Raw genomic sequence first — 19228 nt, forward strand, 5'->3', positions numbered from 1 at the left:
GGGACTGCCCCAACCCAGATGCAGGACCTTGTACTTGGCGTTTTTGAACTTCGCAAGGTTTGCACAGGCCCCCTTCTCAAGCCTGTCCAGGTCCCTCTGCATGGCATCCCTTCTTTCCAGCGCGTCTACTGCACCACAGAGCTTGGTGTCATCAGCCAACTTGCTGAGGGTGCATTCAATCCCACCGTTCGTGTCAGCATCAAAGATGTTAAACAGCACTGGTCCCAATACTGACGCCTAAGGAACATCACTCTTTATTGACCTCCACAACTTCTCCGGCCAACCTGTTCTAGTGTCTCAGCACCCCCATAGTAAAATATTTAGATTGGTTATAAGGAGGAAATTCATCTTCTTTTAGCTTAAAGCCATTTTCCCTTGTCCTATCACTACGCCCCCTGAGAAACTGTCCCTCTCCAGCTTTCCTCTAGGCCCCCTTTAGGTACTGGAATACTGCTATAAGGTCTCCCTGGAGTCTTCTATTACTATAATATTATTATTACTATACTCCTGAACTACAACAGCAATTCCTCTTAATTTGGTGCACCGTTTTTCCCTTTACCTATATGATCAGGTAGGCAGGCAGGCAGGCAGAGCCGTGGTACAGCAACTCAGATGAACCAGGTCAGCCAACCAAGCACTGACCCAACCACTGCCACCTCCTTGTTGCCCTCTCAAGACAGGAGGCTTTGGGCTGCTTCAAGACAACACAAAAACAAAAACTTTTTGTGCACTTTGTCGCATTCTTGTCTTTAAAAAATAACAACACCAACCAACACATCCCCACTAAATCACAGGCAGTGCCTTCCCCTTGCTGGAACAGAGACCCATACACCCCCTCCCGGTACCACATTTCAGCTCGCTGCCATGCCAAGCCACCCCAGCCCAGCCGACGCGCCGAGAAGTACCCCACAGGCGACCGACACCGCTCACAGAGGCTCCACAAAACCAACTAGCAGCTGAGCCTGCCTCCTCTGAGCTTCAGTCCGCGCGCCCCGTGCCCAGCCACAGCCCCATTGGCGAACACTGATGGCAGTCAGCGCAAGCCCAGTCAATGGCAAGGCGGCGGCAGAGCCCGCCCCAGGCAGAAAAGCCAATGAGCGCCCGCCAAGTCCCAGGAACAGGAGAAAGCGGAAGGCCTACACTGCACCGAGCGCCCGCAAGGCACGGTCGCTCCGATAACAGTGCGGACGGCCACCGGCAAGCGCGAGTATCTCATGGGGGCGCCCCTGAGGCGGAGACCCAACCGACCGGTGTCGACCCGAACCATGCGCCTGGCAACACCACCACCTCGTTAGTCGTTATTACGTCATCAAAGCGCGCATTAAATCGATCCGTTTTCAATTCCCGGCCAGGTTACGCTGTAATAGCGCTCACGCGCTTCGCGCGGTCCTCTCAGTACTCACCACAAAGAACTTTCGCCCTGCCGTTCCTGCTCGTTACCACTTCGTGCTCCTCGGCTCGCTGGAAAGCGGGGCAGGCGCTGGCTAATCCCGACTCGTATTCCCAGCCTGCACCATGCGGTGGAAGTGACGGCATAACCACCTTTCACACAACAGAGGGCGAGGAGGTGGGGCTCGCTGGCCTGGTGCATTATTGTAGGTGTAGTCTGAGAGGGGCACTGCCATGAGTAGTCGCGGTCGGAACCTTTTGCGGAGCTTGCTGTCAGGGCTTGTGTGGAATAATTGCCTAAGGTGACTTGGAAATTAAACTGATATTCACATTTTAAAGAAAACGTACAGCACTGAAGAAGCTTTAAGGGTGGAGTGTAGCCGCACTACCTAAGCGTTCCCTAGGCCTCCAACCTTAGATGCTATTGTGCTGGGGGAGCCTGGTGTGCTGACTCTAAGGAACAGTACGGAGTGCAGAGCGGAGTGGAGACACCGTGGCTAGGCTCTGTGACCGGCTGGGAACTTGATTGTTCTTGTGCACACCGAGACCAATAAGCTGCATATTTGCTACCCTGAGCCAACAACCTGTCGTGTTTTTGACAAAATGCTGTACTCCAGTGAACTTCTGCTCATTATAATATCATTATAATACCAAAACACACCTCCATCCCAAAAGCTACCCGCCTCCAAGGTGCGACCACCCCTCACTGAGCACGCGCTCTGAATTTCTCGGAGCTTAGACCTTTAAACGAAAGCGAGAAAACGTTGCACCAATGGTAGTTGAAAAGTCCTTGGCTTAGTGTAAGCACTGTTCTGCAACAATTAAAACATCAGCGTGTTATCAACATTATTCTTATCCTAAATCCAAAACGCAGCATAATACCAGCTAGTAGGAGGAAAATTAACTGTTCTAGCTGAAACCAGGACAATGTCCTATTAGTGGTATCACAGTAACAGACATGCAGATAATGACGAATTAATTTTGATAGAACCGGACAAGCAGAGTGGTGTGATGGAATCAGAAGGGACTTCAGCATGCGACAGTCCAACACCATCTGTTCTGCCCTGAAAGATTGTTACAAACAAAAACTTGCCTTTCCAGGCCCAAGATGGTGTTTCCTGTAGTGGCATGTAACGCTTGCCTTGGAGTGTCTGTGGGAGTGGTCCAGTATACTCAGTTTGCCAGGCCTCACCATACACCATATTGAAAAAATAGCCACCAGGCCCCACTCGAAATAGTTTGTCTTTCAAGTCACTCGATATAGAGGACTCGCAAGCTGACTATAGCCAGGAACATGCATTCTTCAGAATCCCACAAGGCCTAGGAAAGCTTGCGTTTCCTTTTTGCTAGTTGGTGGAAACATAGCAGTTATTTTGTTGATCACATCCATTGGGATGCGGTGATGTCCATCTTGCTATTTTACCCCCAAGAACTGTATTTCCTGTGCAGGTCTCTTGACCTTACTCTGCTTAATGGCAAAACCAGCTTTCAGGAGAATTTGGATTATTTTCTTCCCTTTCTCAAAAACTTCTTCTGCTGTGTCATCCCACACAAGGATGTCGTCAGTATACTGCAGGTGTTCAGGAGCTTCACCCTCTTCCAGTGCTGCCTGGATCAGTCCGTTGCAACGGTAGGGCTGTGTTTCCACCCCTGGGGCAGTTGATTCCAGGTGTATTGGATGCCCCTCCAAGTGAAAGCAAACTGTGGCCTGCATCCTGCTGTCAAAGGGATCGAGAAAAATGCATTAGCAATATCAACTGTGGCGTACTACTTGGCTGCCTTTGATTCCAGTTCATATTGGAGTTCTAGCATGTCTGGTACTGCAGCAGTCAGCGCTGGCGTGACTTTGTTCAGGCCCCGATAGTCCACCGTTAGCTTCCACTCGCCATTAGACTTTCACACTGTCCATATGGGACTATTAAAGGGTGAGTGATTCTTGCTGATCACTCCTTGGTTGTCCAGTTGATGAATTAGCTTATGAATGAGAATCAGGGAGTCTCGGTTGGTGTGATATTCCTGCCGGTACACTCTTGTAGTAGCGATTGGCATCTGCTGTTCTTCGACCCTCAGCAACTGTACTGGGTCTGGCTGGGATGGAATTAACTTTCCCTGCAGTAGCCCATACAGTGCTGTGCTCTGCATGTGTAGCTAGAACAGCACTGGTATCACACCAGTGTTTTGTCTACTGCTGAGCAATACTGGCACAGCATCAGAACTCCCTCTAACCGCCCCCTCGCAAGAGCCAACAGGCTGGGGGTGGCCAAGAGGTGGAGAGAGGACATCACCAGGGCAGCTGACCTAAACCAACCAAAGGGATATTCCATACCATATGATGTCACGCTCAGCACTAAAAGGTGGAAAAAGGGAAGGAGAGGGGAGGGGTGGGCTCTCATTATGAAAACGTCTATCCTCCCAAACACCGGCTACGTGTATTTGTAGTGGTTTTACTCAGGTGGGCAGCCAAGCTCCAGCACAACCGCTCTCTCACTCCCCCTCCTCAAAGGGGAAGGGAGAGAAAATACGATGCAAAGGGCTCAAGGGTTGAGATAAGGACAGGGAGATCACTCAACAATTATCGTGACAGGCAAAACAGACTCAGAGTAGGGAGACAGTAAGATTTATTGCCTAATACTAAGAGCTAGAGAAGTGAGAAACAAAGGAAAGAAACCAAAGACGCCTTCCCCCCATCCACCCTCTTCCACGTCCTCCCCCCAAGCGGTGCAGGGGAATGGGTGAATGGGGGTTGCGGTCAGTCTATAGCACTTCGTCTCCACCGCTCTTTCTCAGTCACTCTCTTCCCCTGCTCCAACGTGGGGTCCCTCCCACGGGATGCAGTCCTTCCCGAACTGATCCCGTGTGGGCTTCCCACAGGCAGAAGCTCTTCAAGAACTGCTCCAGATAGGGGTCCGTACCGTGGGGTCCATCCCTCAGGAGCACACTGCTTCAACATGGGTCCCCCACGGGCAGCAGCTCCTGCCAGGTCACCTGCTCCTGCGTGGTCTCCTCTCCACAGGCTACAGGTCCGGCCCTGGTACGATACGGCCCTGTCACGATTGGTGACAGAAGGGAGTCAAATGCATGTCGGGGGGGAGGGTTAGGTCAGACAATATTTGCTGTCTTTGTCTGCCATGTTGTCTTCTCTCCATAGATATGTACAGGAGCGATTACCAGTTCCATTGGATGTTCCGGTACACCCATTCTGACCTGGACATCAGGTACTGATTCAAATCTGGAAAGACGAGCCTCTAAAGGAGAAGTGGAAAGGACCCTACACCGTCTTGCTCCATACCTACACTGCAATCAAGGTGGAAGGGATCAAATCGTGGATTCTCTACACTCGTGTGAAGGCAGCACCACCACCAGAAGAGGAGAAGCAAGACCTACCATCAAAAGAAGCAAAAGAGACTTTGTGGCAAGTAGAACCGACCGAGGACTTGAAATTGCTGTTTAAAAGGACAAAATGATTTCTGTTCTGATTAGAATTTCCTTAACAGGGTTGACTTATAGTTCCGATGCTTGGACACAGAACTCTATAGTTCAGTTAGCTTTAAATTTAACCCGCTTTGCAAACGCAAACCTCACCAAGTAATGTTAGTGAAACAAGATATAGGTAATATAGAGTATTTCTTCAAGTTAGCAGAAATGGACAAGAACTATGTAGTGAGAACTATGAAGCCTAAAAGTGAGGTGAATAGTCTCAAAGGGGGGAAATTGTAGTCCCAAAGCTGGGAAAAAACAAGGAAACCTTGAAGAAAATAGGGAGGCCTGTAGCTTGTGTAGTCTTTCAATAGCTTGTGTAGTCTTTTAGCTGAGAAAATAAGGAAAGAGAGAGACAGGTAGCCTTGAGCTAGCAGAAGCAAGGAAAATAAGGGATAAAAGGTAAAAAACAAGAAGGAGAAAAACAGCTCCAGACTGGCCTATAGTAACCTTTTGCTCATTAATGGCATTAACATATTAAAATCTACACCCATCAAAATGCTAATGTATGCTAATGTGGGATTTGGTGTTCTCTCCCCCCCCCCCCCCCCCCCCTCCCCCGCGGTTCCTCTGTAATGTGCAAACTCAGTAGAGATAAGTTAGGTGAGCTGTAATAGCCAATCAAAAGTAGCCAAAGAGATAGTTTTCACAAGTTTGCTGTGTATAAATGACGGTGACTCGAGTCAGAGGTGTGCTTGCTTTGTGAAAGATTGCCAAGCACCTGACTCTGCAGAGTTATGTAATTAATTATTTAATTAAAAGACCTTTGTGTGGATTTTGAATCTGTGTGCTTATTGGCGCAGCGCACCAGGCACGAACCTACGGACAACAGTTTGGCAACCCAGATGGGACCCTTAAATTAGCCTTACCCGGTCCATCTCAATGGCATCAGCTTCGGAGGGGAGCACACCAGAGACCAAGCGCGCACCGGTGATTTTATTGGGGTCTGGACTCGACCCTCCAAGAGTCCGGGACCTGCGAGTGGTTGTAGTGGGTTTACATGGCAAGGTTTTGGTAGCAGGGGCCATAGGGGTGGATTCTGTGAGAAGAATCTAGAAGCTGCCCCATTTTAGATAAGGGCCCCGCTGCTGGCCAGGGCCAAGCCAATAAGTGATGTTTGCGCCTCTGTGAGAGCATATTAAAGAAAGGGGAAAAAAAAAAAAAACCTGCTGCCACACAGCAGCTGGGAGAGAGAGAGGAGTGAGAAACAGCCTTGCAGACACCAAGGTCAGTGAAGAAGGAGGGGGAGAGGTGCTCCAGGCACTGGAGCAGAAGTCCCCTGCTGCCTGTGGTGAGGACCATGGTGAAGCAGGCTGTCCCCCTGCAGCCCATGGTGTACCACGGTGGAGCAGGGTTCCACGCTACAGCCTGTGGAGGAGACCACGGTGGAGCAGGTGGACCTGCGCTGAAGGAGGCTGTGGCCTGTGGAGGACCCCCACCGGAGCAGATTCCGGGCCAGACCTGTAGCCCATGAAGAGGAGACCACACAGGAGCAGGTGACTTGGCAGGAGCTGCTGCCCGTGGGGGACCCATGTTGGAGCAGTGTGCTCCTGAGGGATGGACCCCACGGTACGGACCCCTATCTGGAGCAGTTCTTGAAGAGCTTCTGCCTGCGGGAAGCCCACGTGGGATCAGTTTGGGAAGGACTGCATCCCGTGGGAGGGACCCCACGTTGGAGCAGGGGAAGAGAGTGACCGAGAAAGAGCGGTGGAGACGAAGTGCTATAGACTGACCACAACCCCCATTCCCCCATTCCCCTGCGCCACTCGGGGGGAGGAGGTAGAAGAGGGTGGATGGGGGGAAGGCGTCTTTGGTTTCTTTCCTTTGTTTCTCACTTCTCTAGCTTGTTAGTAATAGGCAATAAATCTTACTATCTCCCTGTGCTGAGTGTTTTGCCCGTCACGATAATTGTTGAGTGATCTCCCCATCCTTATCTCAACCCTTGAGCCCTTTGCATCGTATTTTCTCCCCGTTCCTCTTTGAGGAGGGGGAGCGAGAGAGCGGCTGAGGTGGAACTCAGCTGCCCACCCTAGTAATACCACCACAGTGGTACAACCGCGCAACGCTCTGAGGAATCCACCAAATGTCTGGGGATCAAGGGGAAGTTACTGGACTGGTGAGTACGATTTGTATCTTCCTATTGGTATATGGAGAGCAGATTGTCAGCCTCACATGTAGACACTGTGATTTAGCAAGAACGGGAAATAGCCCCATGAGCTACCAGGATAAAGCCAAGTGTGACCAGGTGCTAGAGGAAATGGGAAGCAGTCAGTCCAGAACGCCCCCTCCATTCTTCCCCCTGGGATGCATCCTCAGAAATTGGTCTAAATTTGGTGGTGATTATTTGATAAAGGATAAAATGAGGAATGAGGCACTACTGTAATCAGGAGTGGACTCAGTACGAATTAGATGGTGGAGAACAATGGCCAGAAATTGGATCCTTTAAGTATGATACCATATGGTAATTGCTGTTATTTTGCTGGTGGGAAGGAAAATGGGATGACGTGATGTATGTTGGTCCTTTCATGTTGCTGCATCGGGACTTGCAAAATCAGATGGAGTGTGGATTGTGGAAAGATCGTGCTATGTTATGCGCTGAAAAGAAAGGGAAAAAAGAGAACGATAAACCCACTAAAATTTATCCAAGTCTAGAACAAGAATAAGTTCAGTTTTTGGTACCCTCAGCACTACCACCGCAGTATGGACTAGAGGCTTCCCCTACCTCTGGGACTTCTGTGGGGACGCCAGAGACTTCCCCTGGGAGTTGGATTTCTGAGGTCTCTAATAGGACATCGGAAATCTTCCCCAAAACTCAGACTGCAGGTGGTTAGGTGGTTCTGCAGAGGTTTCTGCAGGGACAGAGGTTTCTCCTGAAGCTCGGGATGCGAGTATCTCTGCGGGCATGTCTGTGGGTGTTTCTGCAGCAGGTATTTTGGCGGACGTTTCATCAGGGACATCAGGAATCATTCCTGGGGCTCAGACTGTAGAGGTCCCCACAGGGACAGAGATCACTCCTGGGACTCGGGCTGCAGAGATTCCTATGGAAACACCGGAGTCCTCCCCTGAGGCTCGACCTGCAGATTTTTCTGTAGGGACATCGAAGACCCATCCTGAGGCCCAGGATGATTCTAATTATAGCCCAATAGCACTTCCAACCCGACAAAGGGTAGGGCCAGTTATCCAGGCTCTGTTGAGACAGGCAGTGGGACCAGAAGGAGAACCTATTTTTGTTCATATTCTGTTTACAACATCGGATTTGTTAAACTCTCTGTTGGACCTTATAGGGAGAATCCGGCAGAAATGCATCAGTTGTTAGAAATTATTATGATTTCCCGTAACCCTAACTGGGGGGGATATGCAAGCCCTGTTAAACACATTGTTGACTGTAGAAGAAAAGAGAATGGTCTTAGAGAAAGCTCAGGCAGAAATGAAGAACTTGTACCCAAGAGAGGATGTAGAAGAATTGTTACCTGTTAAGAAAGATCCTAAGTGGGACCCAAGTACTAGCAGGAGTCAGCGATTAATAGAACAATAGCGACAATTAATCCTATATAGGATTCAACACAGAGTACCAAAACCAAGAGACCTCTCTAAATTATACGAGGTCCGCCAGGGCCTGGATGAGAATGCATCTGCTTTTTATGAACTCCTCTGTAAAACAGCCAGAAAGTGGACAGATTTAGATCCAGATGAGCAGGTGAATGATCGACTGTTTGCCATGCTGTTCATAGGGCAATCAGTTCATAGGGCACCCAGTGTGGTGCAATTGCCTAAAGTAACTAGGAAAATAAAACTAATATTCACATTTTAAAGAAGATGTACAGCACTGAAGAGGCTTTCAGGGTAGGGTGTAGCTGCATTACCTGAGCGTTCCCTAGGCTTCCAACCTTAGATGCTATCGCGCTGGGGGAACCTGGTGTGCTGGCTACGGAACGTAGAGTGGAGTGGAGACACCACGGCTAGGCTCTGTGACCGGCTGGGGACTTGATTGTTCTTGTGCACACCGAGACCGATAAGCCGCACTTTTTGCTACCCTGAGCCAACGACCTGTCATGTTTTGACAAATGCTGTACTCTAGTGTACTTTTGCTCATTATAATCTCATTATAATACCAAAACACACCTCCATCCCAAAAGTTACCCGCCTCCAAGGTGCGACCACCCCTCACTGAGCACGCGCTCTGAATTTCTCGGAGCCTATTCCTTTAAATGGAGACGGGAAAACTTTTCATCAGTCATAACTAAGATATGCTTGACTAGAGTCACTCAAGCTCCACCTAAAAGATAGAAAATAATATAAATTGGCCTAAGAGAGAGGGAATGTCGGGGAAGATACTATCATTAAGATACCACCGTCAGGGGAGATACCATCACGAGGGAATATACCATCCCGAGGACCTCCTGACTCCTGGGATCAGTCGACGGGCTGAGCCTCTCTTCCCCCCCGCATTGGGACGCCTTTGGGTGAGATTTGAACACTTGGTTATACTGTGTGTCTCCGTGGAAACTTAGAAATCTCTATAGAGTCTTTGTGCCTTTTAACACGTTAATTTCCAGGCTGCGCACCTGTGTATTTCATGCATGCTAGCTTGCTTTTGCAGACAGTAACTATCACCGGCAATCCAAAGAACCTGTGTACCTGTTGCCGTAATAAATTGCACTTAACTGCATTGTTCCTAGCCGTGATAGTTCTCATTGAACACGACTAGAGTAAGGGCAGTTATACGTTATTGGTGAATCCGTGACCGTGGTAGTTCAGTGCTCTGAATCCAACCAGACCCATATCGGTTAATGCGTTATTGGTGAATGTGTGATTGTGATAGTTCAGTACCCTGAATCCGACCGGACCCGTAATGGTTAATCGGCTACACTCCTTAACGCGACACCCAGACATTAGGAAAAAGCTGCAAAAGATAGAGGAGGCGGATGGAAGAATGTCAATGTCACAGCTGATCGACAAAGCCTATAAGGTTTATAACAACCGGGAAGCAAAGAAAGGGAGAGAATGAAAGTACAGGAGTCACTGATAGCAGTGGCTGTGAGAGATGGAGGTAGGAGTAGGCGTGAACGAGAGGAATTTTCAGGGAGGCAAGGGCAAGAAAAGGCAAGGGAGGCACAGCAAACAACTCTCTTGGGCCCCAACCAGTGTGCTACCTGCAAGAAGGAGGGGTGCCGGAAGAAAGAATGTCCGCCGAGGAAGAAAAAGAAAACAGCAGGCAGTGAGAAACGAGAGCAGTCTTTGATTATGCTAGAGGCCTCAGACTGAAGGGGACCAGGGGATGAATTTCTGATTTCCCCAACAGATCCCCTGGTTCCAGTGAAGCTGGGGGGAAAATAATTGATTTTCTCTTAGATAGCGGAGCAACTCATTCAGCAGTAACAGATTGCAAAGGACCCTTAAGTAAAACAAAAGTTCCAATTATAGGAGTGACCGGGAAACGGACTTTAAGACCCTTTTTACAGCCTATGGATTGTGAGATTGGAGGGAAGGTTTTGACACACCAGTTTTTATATATGCCTGAATGTCCTCTCCCTTTGTTGGGAAGAGATGTGGTGCTGGTTGCTCCGATGCTGGGATAGCAGAGCCAGTAGTCTGGAATTAGAGGGCAGGGAAGTCAGGCAGCTGGGACCCCTCGGTAGGGAAGGGGGCATTGACAAAGCAATTGGAAAAGGAGCACAAATCTTCAACTTCTGGAGGTGTGTCCTGTCAGGTGTGAAGGAAAGGTATCTGAAGGGATGAAAGACACGGACTCCTGATGGCTCTTGAACAGAAGGCCTTTACTGCTCTTTTTTCTCCTCTACATATACTTTCCCTGTAACCCCATGCACTGTCCATGCGCCCGAATCAGTCATACAGTTGGTTAGAGACACGAGCTTCAAGCCAGCCAGCCACCTGCAAATTCCTTTCCCACAATTCCCTCTTTTTTATTTTCAACCAACCAAACGCTTTCTATAGATTTTTCTAAGCACCGCAGACATTGCAATAAGCAAGCAACAGGGTGAAAATCACAAGCAGAATTACGATTGTAAAGTAGCATGCCTACTAGAATCTACATCAGTCAACAAGCCACTAAGCGCTAGGGATGTTGCTTCGCAGCGATGCTGCGTCTCACTCACACAGCACAATCACACGATCACGCAGAGAGGCCTCTTGCACTTCTCATTCATACCACAAGAAAATATCACTTAAAATAATGTGTCCGCGGCTTCAGGAGGTCCTTGTCTACTCCCGCGGTGAGCGGCTGAGAGTGGAGGCCCCTCCGAGGAAAATGCTCGGGGTGCACCTAGGGGCGTCCACTCCACAGTCGATCCCACAGCCGAGCAGAGCGGCTCCTGGTGCAAGGAAGGGTGCTATTATAGTTTTGTATAATTACACCAAAGAGATGCATTGCGATAAGGAGCAAGTGTGGCGTTGACCATTTGTTTCATGGTTTGGTTTTTGCCCGAGCAATTGAACCTTGCACATGCAGTTGCTGTTACACTTCCCAGGATATCTAATTCCTGTGGCTCTAGGGACGCTTGCGGCAAGTAAACAGTCCAATCTTTGTTATCTGCCGGGATCCCCACCAAACATGTCGCGAACAGGTCGTTAGCACTAGCCAGGGACAGGCACACCGCTTCTTGTCCTGTCATGTTGGCGAGGGTGACCCAGATGTTGTGGCATGGTTGGATGGAGACCCAGGGCTGGCAATAACCGATGACAACGGCGATTGTGGGGAGGAGGCCAACCATGGCCTTACCCCCCTTGCTGGTACCCATCTTGGTCCGTGACCTGTGGAGACACAAGCATACCCTCGACCCCAGGTTATTAGAGGCTGGGGTCCCTCCCAAAGACCTGTATTTAAATTTTTTACCATTACTAAGGCCTGCTCTGATTGTGGCACCTGTGACAGCGCGGAATTCATACTTTTGTAATGTTTTACTATGGGCAGTACCTCTTTGTGAGGAAAGGGTAATGATAGGTTTCCTGGGTGTCTCCCCCTTTTTGTTTATTTAGCAGTGCTTTCAAGGTGCGATGTGTGCGCTCAGCAGTGGCATGACCCGTGGGGGAATGAGGAATGCCTGTGATGTGTCGGATACCCCAAGTTTGAAAAAAGGTTTGAAGGGAGTGACTACTATAGGCGGGGCCATTGCCGGTTTTTATTTCCTTTGGAATGCCTAGCGCTGCGAAAGCGACACGGAAGTGAGCCTGGATATGGTGGCTAGTTTTACCCGCCACGGCTGTCGCCCAAGTAGCATGAGAGAAAGTGTCTACCGATACGTGAACATATTTCAAGCGACCAAATTCTGGAATATTTGTTACGTCGGTCTGCCATAACTGTAAGGACCGTAGACCTCTAGGGTTTACCGTTAAGGGCGTGGTTGAAACATGTTGTTGACAGTCAGGACATGTTTGGACAATCAATTTGGCATCAATGATCGATATAGCGAATTGTTTCGCCAAGACTTTGGCGGATTGATGGAAGAAGGCATGGGATAACCGTGCTTGCTCCAGCACCTTAGGCACCGGGGCAGTCAGGGTCATATTAGTTAGCTGGTCAGCGCGTGCATTACCCTCTGGAAATATACCAGGTAACATGGCGTGGCTCCGCATATAATATGGGTGCGCTCGCTGCTCCACCAAAAATAACAGCTCCTTAAATTTTAGAAACAAGTTTTCCTTTGGGATATGTCTCAAATGTGCCCTCTCAATGCGCTGAGTGACACCTACAGCATATTGTGAGTCAGATACAATATTCAAAGGTACTGTTGGCCAGCACTTAAAAGCCATTATAATAGCATGTAATTCAACTATCTGTGGGGAACCTTGGATCCGCTCAATCTGGTGTTGCCACTTTCCAACTCCTTCCCAAGTTACTACAGCTTTGCCTGTTTTTCTGGCCCCATCTCTAAAGACCGTCCGGCCATCCACTGGTTGCCGTTGGCACAACGGCCGCTCTTCAATTTTTATATTATTATAAAAGGAGAACATTTTATGAGGTGGATGGTGGGTATCAACCTGTCCATCGAATCCCGTCAACGCTATTTGGAGCTCTAAGCTATTCTGCAAGCACCAGGTGAAATAGTCTTTTACTACGGGAATTATAATCAGATTGGGCTCTTCTCCCGCTAATTCAACTATTCTCTCACGTCCTTTCTTTATTAGGACGGCAAACATTTCCACTCGCGTTGCAATAGTTTTTGAGGGTTGATGGGGTAAAAAGACCCATTGCAGGACCACTAAGGGGTCCTTACAGGAGGGGTCCCATTGCCCAATAATAGCCACTGGTTGTTGTTCTTGATTACAAATATATAATTGAAGGGGGAGGTTCTCACTACGACGATGGCATTGCTGTGCTGAGATTCTTTCATTAACCATTTGCAATGCTTTATGAGCCTCCTCAGTCCATCGCCTTGGGGCATTAATATCAGTGTCTCCCTTTAATAACTCAAAGAGCGGCGCTAATATCGAATTGTCTATCCCACATTGTAGTCTAATCCAGTTTATATTGCCTAGTAATTTCTGTACATCGTTCAGTGTCTTAACATCTGCATTAATGGATATCTGCTGTGGTTGAATGGTTTGCTGTAAAATCTTCCACCCCAGATACTTCCAAGGTGCTTGGGTCTGCACCTTTTCAGGTGCAATTTGGAGTCCTGCTGTCTGTAACGCTTGTTTTAAGGCAGGCAGTGCCTCTTGGACCTTATCACTAGAAGATCCAGCTAGTAGGATATCGTCCAGGTAGTGGTATATGTATATCTCCGGAAAGCATTGGCATACTGGTTGGATAGCTTTTGCGATATAGGTTTGGCACATGGTTGGGGAGTTTTTCATGCTTAGTGGTAGTACGGTCCAATGATATCGGTCCATAGGCTCCTTCCTACTGATCTTTGGTACCAAAAAGGCAAAACGAGGAGTGTCGTCAGGATGCAAAGGAATTGTGAAAAAGCAGTCTTTTAAGTCCATAGCAACGATGTCCCAGTTACGGGGTATCATTGTAGGTGAGGGTAATCCTGGCTGCAAGGAGCCCATGTCCTCGATCACTGCGTTGATTCGTTGCAAATCATGCAGTAATCTCCATTTCCCGCTCTTCTTCTTGATGACAAACACTGGTGAATTCCATGGGCTGTTTGTTGGAACAATATGTCCTTGTTGGAGTTGTTCTTGAACCAACTCCTGCAGTGCCGCGACCTCATTTCTTGTAAGCGGCCATTGATCCACCCATACCGGTGATTCCCTTTTCCATGTGAGACAGAGTGTCGGTCGCTCATCAATGGCCGCTACTGAAAATTTTCAGGGGAGGAGATGGTGAATTTACATTGTCCCATCACATCTCGCCCCATCAGGCTGATGGGGATATTAGCAATGTAAGGGTGTACTGTGCACGTAATACCTTCTTGGGGTTTTATAGTAAGCTTCGTGGCACTCTGAAAGGTGCTTGACATTCCTCCCACTCCAACCAATCCGCCTGAGGGAGCTGTCATGGGCCAAGTCATGGGCCCCAGAGGGCCAGTCTTCAATGGCAATGACGGTAACGTCCGCTCCAGTGTCCACCGGCATCTTGCATTGACTGGAGGGTGGGTGCTCAGAATTATTCCAAAGGGTAACAGTAAGCATTGGCCGATGCTGGGCTATGTCGGCAGCCCAAAACATCTCGGGGAATCCGGTTGACCCGAATCCTGCTGCTCCCCTGATAGCAGCCACAGCCATTGGTACTACTGCTCGAAAAAGAGTCAGTTGAGCAATTCTAGTTCCCTTTGGTATTGACAGTGGTGGAGACGGTGTCAAGTTGTACTTGATCGTCCTAGCAGCAATGCACTACAGCCATTCCCAATTGGTCCTTTGACGTTCAATGGAATTTTATGAACGTGAGTACCCCACAAAGCGGCGTCTGTTACTGTGGAGACATCCACTCCGGCACTCCCTCTGGTTCTTGCTGAGAGGGTGTCCACAGTGGTAACCGTGGCAACGGGGCAGCAGGTGGCGCTGGACCCTGCGTCAGCATTGCATTTGGAGCCCTCCCTTGTGGGAGGTTCCTCCTTTGACCAGGAGGCGGGGGTGCTTGTGTCGTCGCGCGGCCCCGCCCCGCGCTCCTCCTCCCATTTCCCTGCCGCGGCGGCAGAGGCTGTCTTTCCGCGTTGTATTTAGAGCGACATTGACTCGCCCAGTGGCGTCCCCTCCCACATCCGGGACACAAAGTGGGCGGGACTGGGGGCGAGCTGTCCCCCCCCGCCCCCCCGCCCGGGGCATGCGGAGATTAGGTGGCTCGGGTCTCCCCACCGATAGCGTTTTTTCTGACCCTGGGGGTCCTGACTGATGGTTAGTGCTGTTGCAAAAGTGGACGCTAGCGATTCGGTATGATGCTCGATAGAACCCACTCGATTACACGCCTCTATCATCTGAACTATTGCTGCATTCACGGGCAGAGTCTGTAGCACCTTTTTACAGTCGGTGTTTGCGTTTTCTACCGCTAGCCTTTGTAGCAAGGCGTCTTTTGCTTCCCGATGGTCAATCTGCTTATCTAGTGCATCGCGAAACCAATCAGTAAACTGCAGGTATGGTTCAGACACCCCTTGCTGGACCTTTATAAAGGGCTGTGCGGGCTTCCCAGTCTCTGGAATTCACAGAATCATCTGATTCGTGGAAGAACTCTATAACTCAAAGCAAATAAGTTATAAAGTAGGTATGTGGTTTATTTCGGCGCCGGGCACATGCGGGATAGCTCCCAAAGGCATGCACGCCGTAACACGGCACCTTGCTTTGGTTATATGCAGTAAAAAGTTACATATGCATGAAGTTTCCCAATACGCCTATACATATTCATAACCTATCCCCGCTTTGTATTAAAATTAGCTCCAAGAAGTCATTTCCATAAACTCCTCCCATCTGTGCTTGCGCAGTGCCTTCTGGTGGTGGTCTTCCGGGGGTCGTGGGGATGAAGTCCGATAACTCCTCTTCATCACCGCTGGTTGACCCCCTGCCTTTGTACAGACTCAGCTGCTCCTTGGCTCTTGTCCAAACCACAAGGTCGGTCTCAGCTGGTTTTTGAGACAGGTTCCCCATTTTTGTCAGGAAACATCCTCTGTGAGGGGCCCCGAGACTCCTTGTTTCGGTTAATTTGCACAGTAGTAAGCAAAGACACTCAGCAACATCTATTTTAAAGCGATTAAGCAAGCCCCCATTCTTTCATTCCTGGCTTTAATAATTACAATTGTTTTATTTAGAAATCATTAATACGATTAAGCAAGCCCCCATTCTTCTATCCCTGGCTTCACATCTAGGTTGGAAGAGACCTCCAAGATCATCCAGTCCAACCTCTGACCTAACACTAACAAGTCCTTCACTAAACCATATCACTAAGCTCTACATCTAAACGTCTTCTAAAGACCTCCAGGGATGGTAACTCAACCACTTCCCTGGGCAGCCTATTCCAATGCCTAACAACCCTTTCAGTAAAAAAGTTCTTCCTAATATCCAACCTAAACCTCCCCTGGCAAAACTTTAGCCCATTCCCCCTCGTCCTATCACCAGGCACAAGGGAGAATAGACCAACCCCCACCTCGCTACAGCCTCCTTTCAGGTACCTGTAGAGAGCGATAAGGTCGCCCCTGAGCCTCCTCTTTTCCAAGCTGAACAATCCCAGCTCCCTCAGCCGCTCCTCAGAAGACTTGTTCTCCAGACTCCTCACCAGCTTCGTCGCCCTTCTCTGGACTCGCTCGAGCACCTCCATGTCCTTCTTGTAGTGAGGGGCCCAAAAGTGAACACAATACTCGAGGTGTGGCCTCACCAGAGCTGAGTACAGGGGGACAATCACTTCCCTGGACCTGCTGGCCACGCTGCTTCTTATACAAGCCAGGATGCTGTTGGCCTTCTTGGCCACCTGGGCACACTGCTGGCTCATATTCAGCCGACTATCAACCAATACTCCCAGGTCCTTCTCTGCCAGGCAGCTTTCCAACCACTCATCTCCCAGCCTGTTGCTCTGCTTGGGGTTGTTGTGCCCCAGGTGCAGGACCCGGCACTTGGCCTTGTTGAACTTCATACGGTTGGCCTCAGCCCATCAGTCCAGCCTATCCAGATCCTCCTGCAGAGCCTTCCTACCCTTGAACAGATCAACACATGCACCTAACTTGGTGTCATCTGCAAACTTACTGAGGGTGCACTCGATCCCCTCATCCAGATCATCGATAAAGATGTTAAAGAGGACTGGCCCCAGTACTGAGCCCTGGGGGACTCCACTAGTGACCGGCCTCCAACTGGATTTGACTCCATTCACCACGACTCTTTGGGCCCGGCTACCCAGCCAGATTTTAACCCAACAAAGCGTACGCCAGTCCAAGCCACGAGCAGCCAGTTTCTTCAGGAGAATGCTGTGGGAAACGGTGTCAAAAGCCTTACTGAAGTCAAGGTAGACCACATCCACAGCCTTTCCCTCATCCACCAAGCGCGTCACTTTGTCATAGAAGGAGATCAGGTTCGTCAAGCAGGACCTGCCTTTCATAAACCCATGCTGACTGGGCCTATTATCTAAGTAACAGTTCAGAAGTTTTGGCATATTCGCTGTGGAGCTACCACCCCCTTATATAATTTACCACGGGTCAAGTTTTAATGTTGTCAGCTTAACCGGGAATTGCTTATTAATTAGGAAAACATAAATATGGGTAATAAACAGGCAGGTGGAATACTGAAAAGGAGCCCCTTGGGCTGTATTTTGGCTCACTGCAAGGATATAGGAGGAGCACCTGGTGGGATAGTGGACAAGAAGATTTTAATGAAGTATTGTAATCAGTGGTGGCCCCTCTATAAATTGGACGATGGGGAAAAGTGGCCCCCTAATAGAACACTGAATTATAATACTTTATTGCAACTAATGTTGTTTTTGAGAAGGGAAGGGAAATGGGATGAAATGTTGTATACCGATATGTTGTTTAGACTGAGGCAGCATCCTGGAGGGAAAATGGTAGGGAATCAAGTTGGCCCCTGACTGAGCCTTTGGTGCTGGCATTACAGGCTGGAGAAAGATAAAAGGAAGTGTTAAAAGGGTTACTGAAGGTGTGGCATGTAGTATTTGACAGAGATGGTTGAAGTTGAATGAGCAGGGAAAGAGGCTGTAGGAATGTTAGTAGTTCCAGGGTTGAGGCAGAGACTTCAAAATCATGGATGGGAGCCCTCTGGGGCAGAGGGATCATGATGAGCCCGAGAGAGTTGTCGTGGAAACAGAAAAGCAGCTAATTCTTAAAACAACCTGAGTTCATGTGCAAGCTCAGATTGCCAATGGGACCGCTCAGGGAACTGTAGACGATTGCATTCCCCTGACCGACCCCCACCGAGACCCTAATTACCCCGGAAATTATGAACGGTTATGTAAATACCAAAATCCGGTTAAATTGGGAATTGAGAATCTGTTCCAACAAGGTCCAAAAGAAACCCCTACGGAATTTTTGGACCAACTTTGAAATGCAGTGGGAAAAAAAAAAGTGTGTGTGTATATATATATATATATATATATATACACACACCAATTTGGACCTGGCTTCGGAAGACAAACAGAGGCAATTGGCTAGCCTCTTTCTAGGGCAATCGGCCCCTGATATCAGAAAGAAATTACAGAAATTGGAGGGACAGGACTTGGGAGACCCAGAAAGGTTATTGAATGCAGCGTGGAAAGTATTTAGGAATGGGGAAGACACGAAGGACAGAAGTTATTAACCACGGCAAACAGTGGCTGCACTAGAACACAAAGAGAGAAGGAGGGGGGCAAAGGGGGAATTGAAAAAGGTAAAGAAAGGACTTTAGGAGGGTTTAGAGGAACATTAGGACAGAAACAGTGTGCATACTGCAAGAAAGAAGGACACTGAGGAAAAAAAAAAAAAAGGATTGCCTTAGGTTTCAGGATAAACTTGCAACAGTCAGAGCAGGAATGACAGGAATCTGGGGCATCTACCCTAGCAGATCCACTGGTTGAAATAAAGCTAGGGAATGAAGAGAGAGGCATGGATTTTTTTATTGGATATGGGAGCTTCTCTCTCTGTGTTAATCTAAGAATTGATTCTGGAAAAGTGCTGAGTCTGTAAATGTAATAGGAGCAACTGGCCAACAGAAAAGGCATTCTTTTTGCAACCCTTGAAATTTAAATTGGGACAAGTGGTTGGAATACGTCAATTTTTATACTTACCCAATTCGCCAAGGCCCTTATTAGAAAGGGACTTGCTGGAAAAATTGGATGCAAACATTTCTTTTGAACAAGGGAAAATGGAAATAAAAGTAACATATTAAACTCTTAAGTCTATCCCTGGCGAGTCCAGAGAAAGCTCCAGACAGGACTCCCTGAATGGATGTAATTATGAACCAAGCGTCTGGGAGTTTGGGCTACAGGAATACT

General features: G+C 48.7%; 2 protein-coding genes across 4 annotated transcripts in view; one reads left to right on the top strand and one right to left on the bottom strand.

The window, feature by feature from the left end:
- Positions 1–1625, bottom strand: part of LOC308184742 (zinc finger protein 131-like) — a 33245-nt gene extending 31620 nt beyond the window's left edge. The window contains exon 1 of one of the 3 annotated variants that reach the window (XM_080572170.1): positions 1404–1625. The gene's annotated coding sequence lies outside the window, so the exon portion shown is untranslated. Of the gene's footprint in view, positions 1–559; positions 881–1403 lie in introns of those variants that run through there. The other 2 variants (XM_080572168.1, XM_080572169.1) reach the window with 2 other exon arrangements.
- LOC308184750 (uncharacterized protein) overlaps positions 1–19228 on the top strand; it is a 224008-nt gene that overhangs the window by 84884 nt on the left and 119896 nt on the right. The window lies entirely within an intron of this gene.

Source organism: Anser brachyrhynchus (assembly GCF_964034855.1).
Source record: "Anser brachyrhynchus genome assembly, chromosome: W".
In the NCBI taxonomy this organism is placed as follows: Eukaryota; Metazoa; Chordata; class Aves; order Anseriformes; family Anatidae; genus Anser; species Anser brachyrhynchus.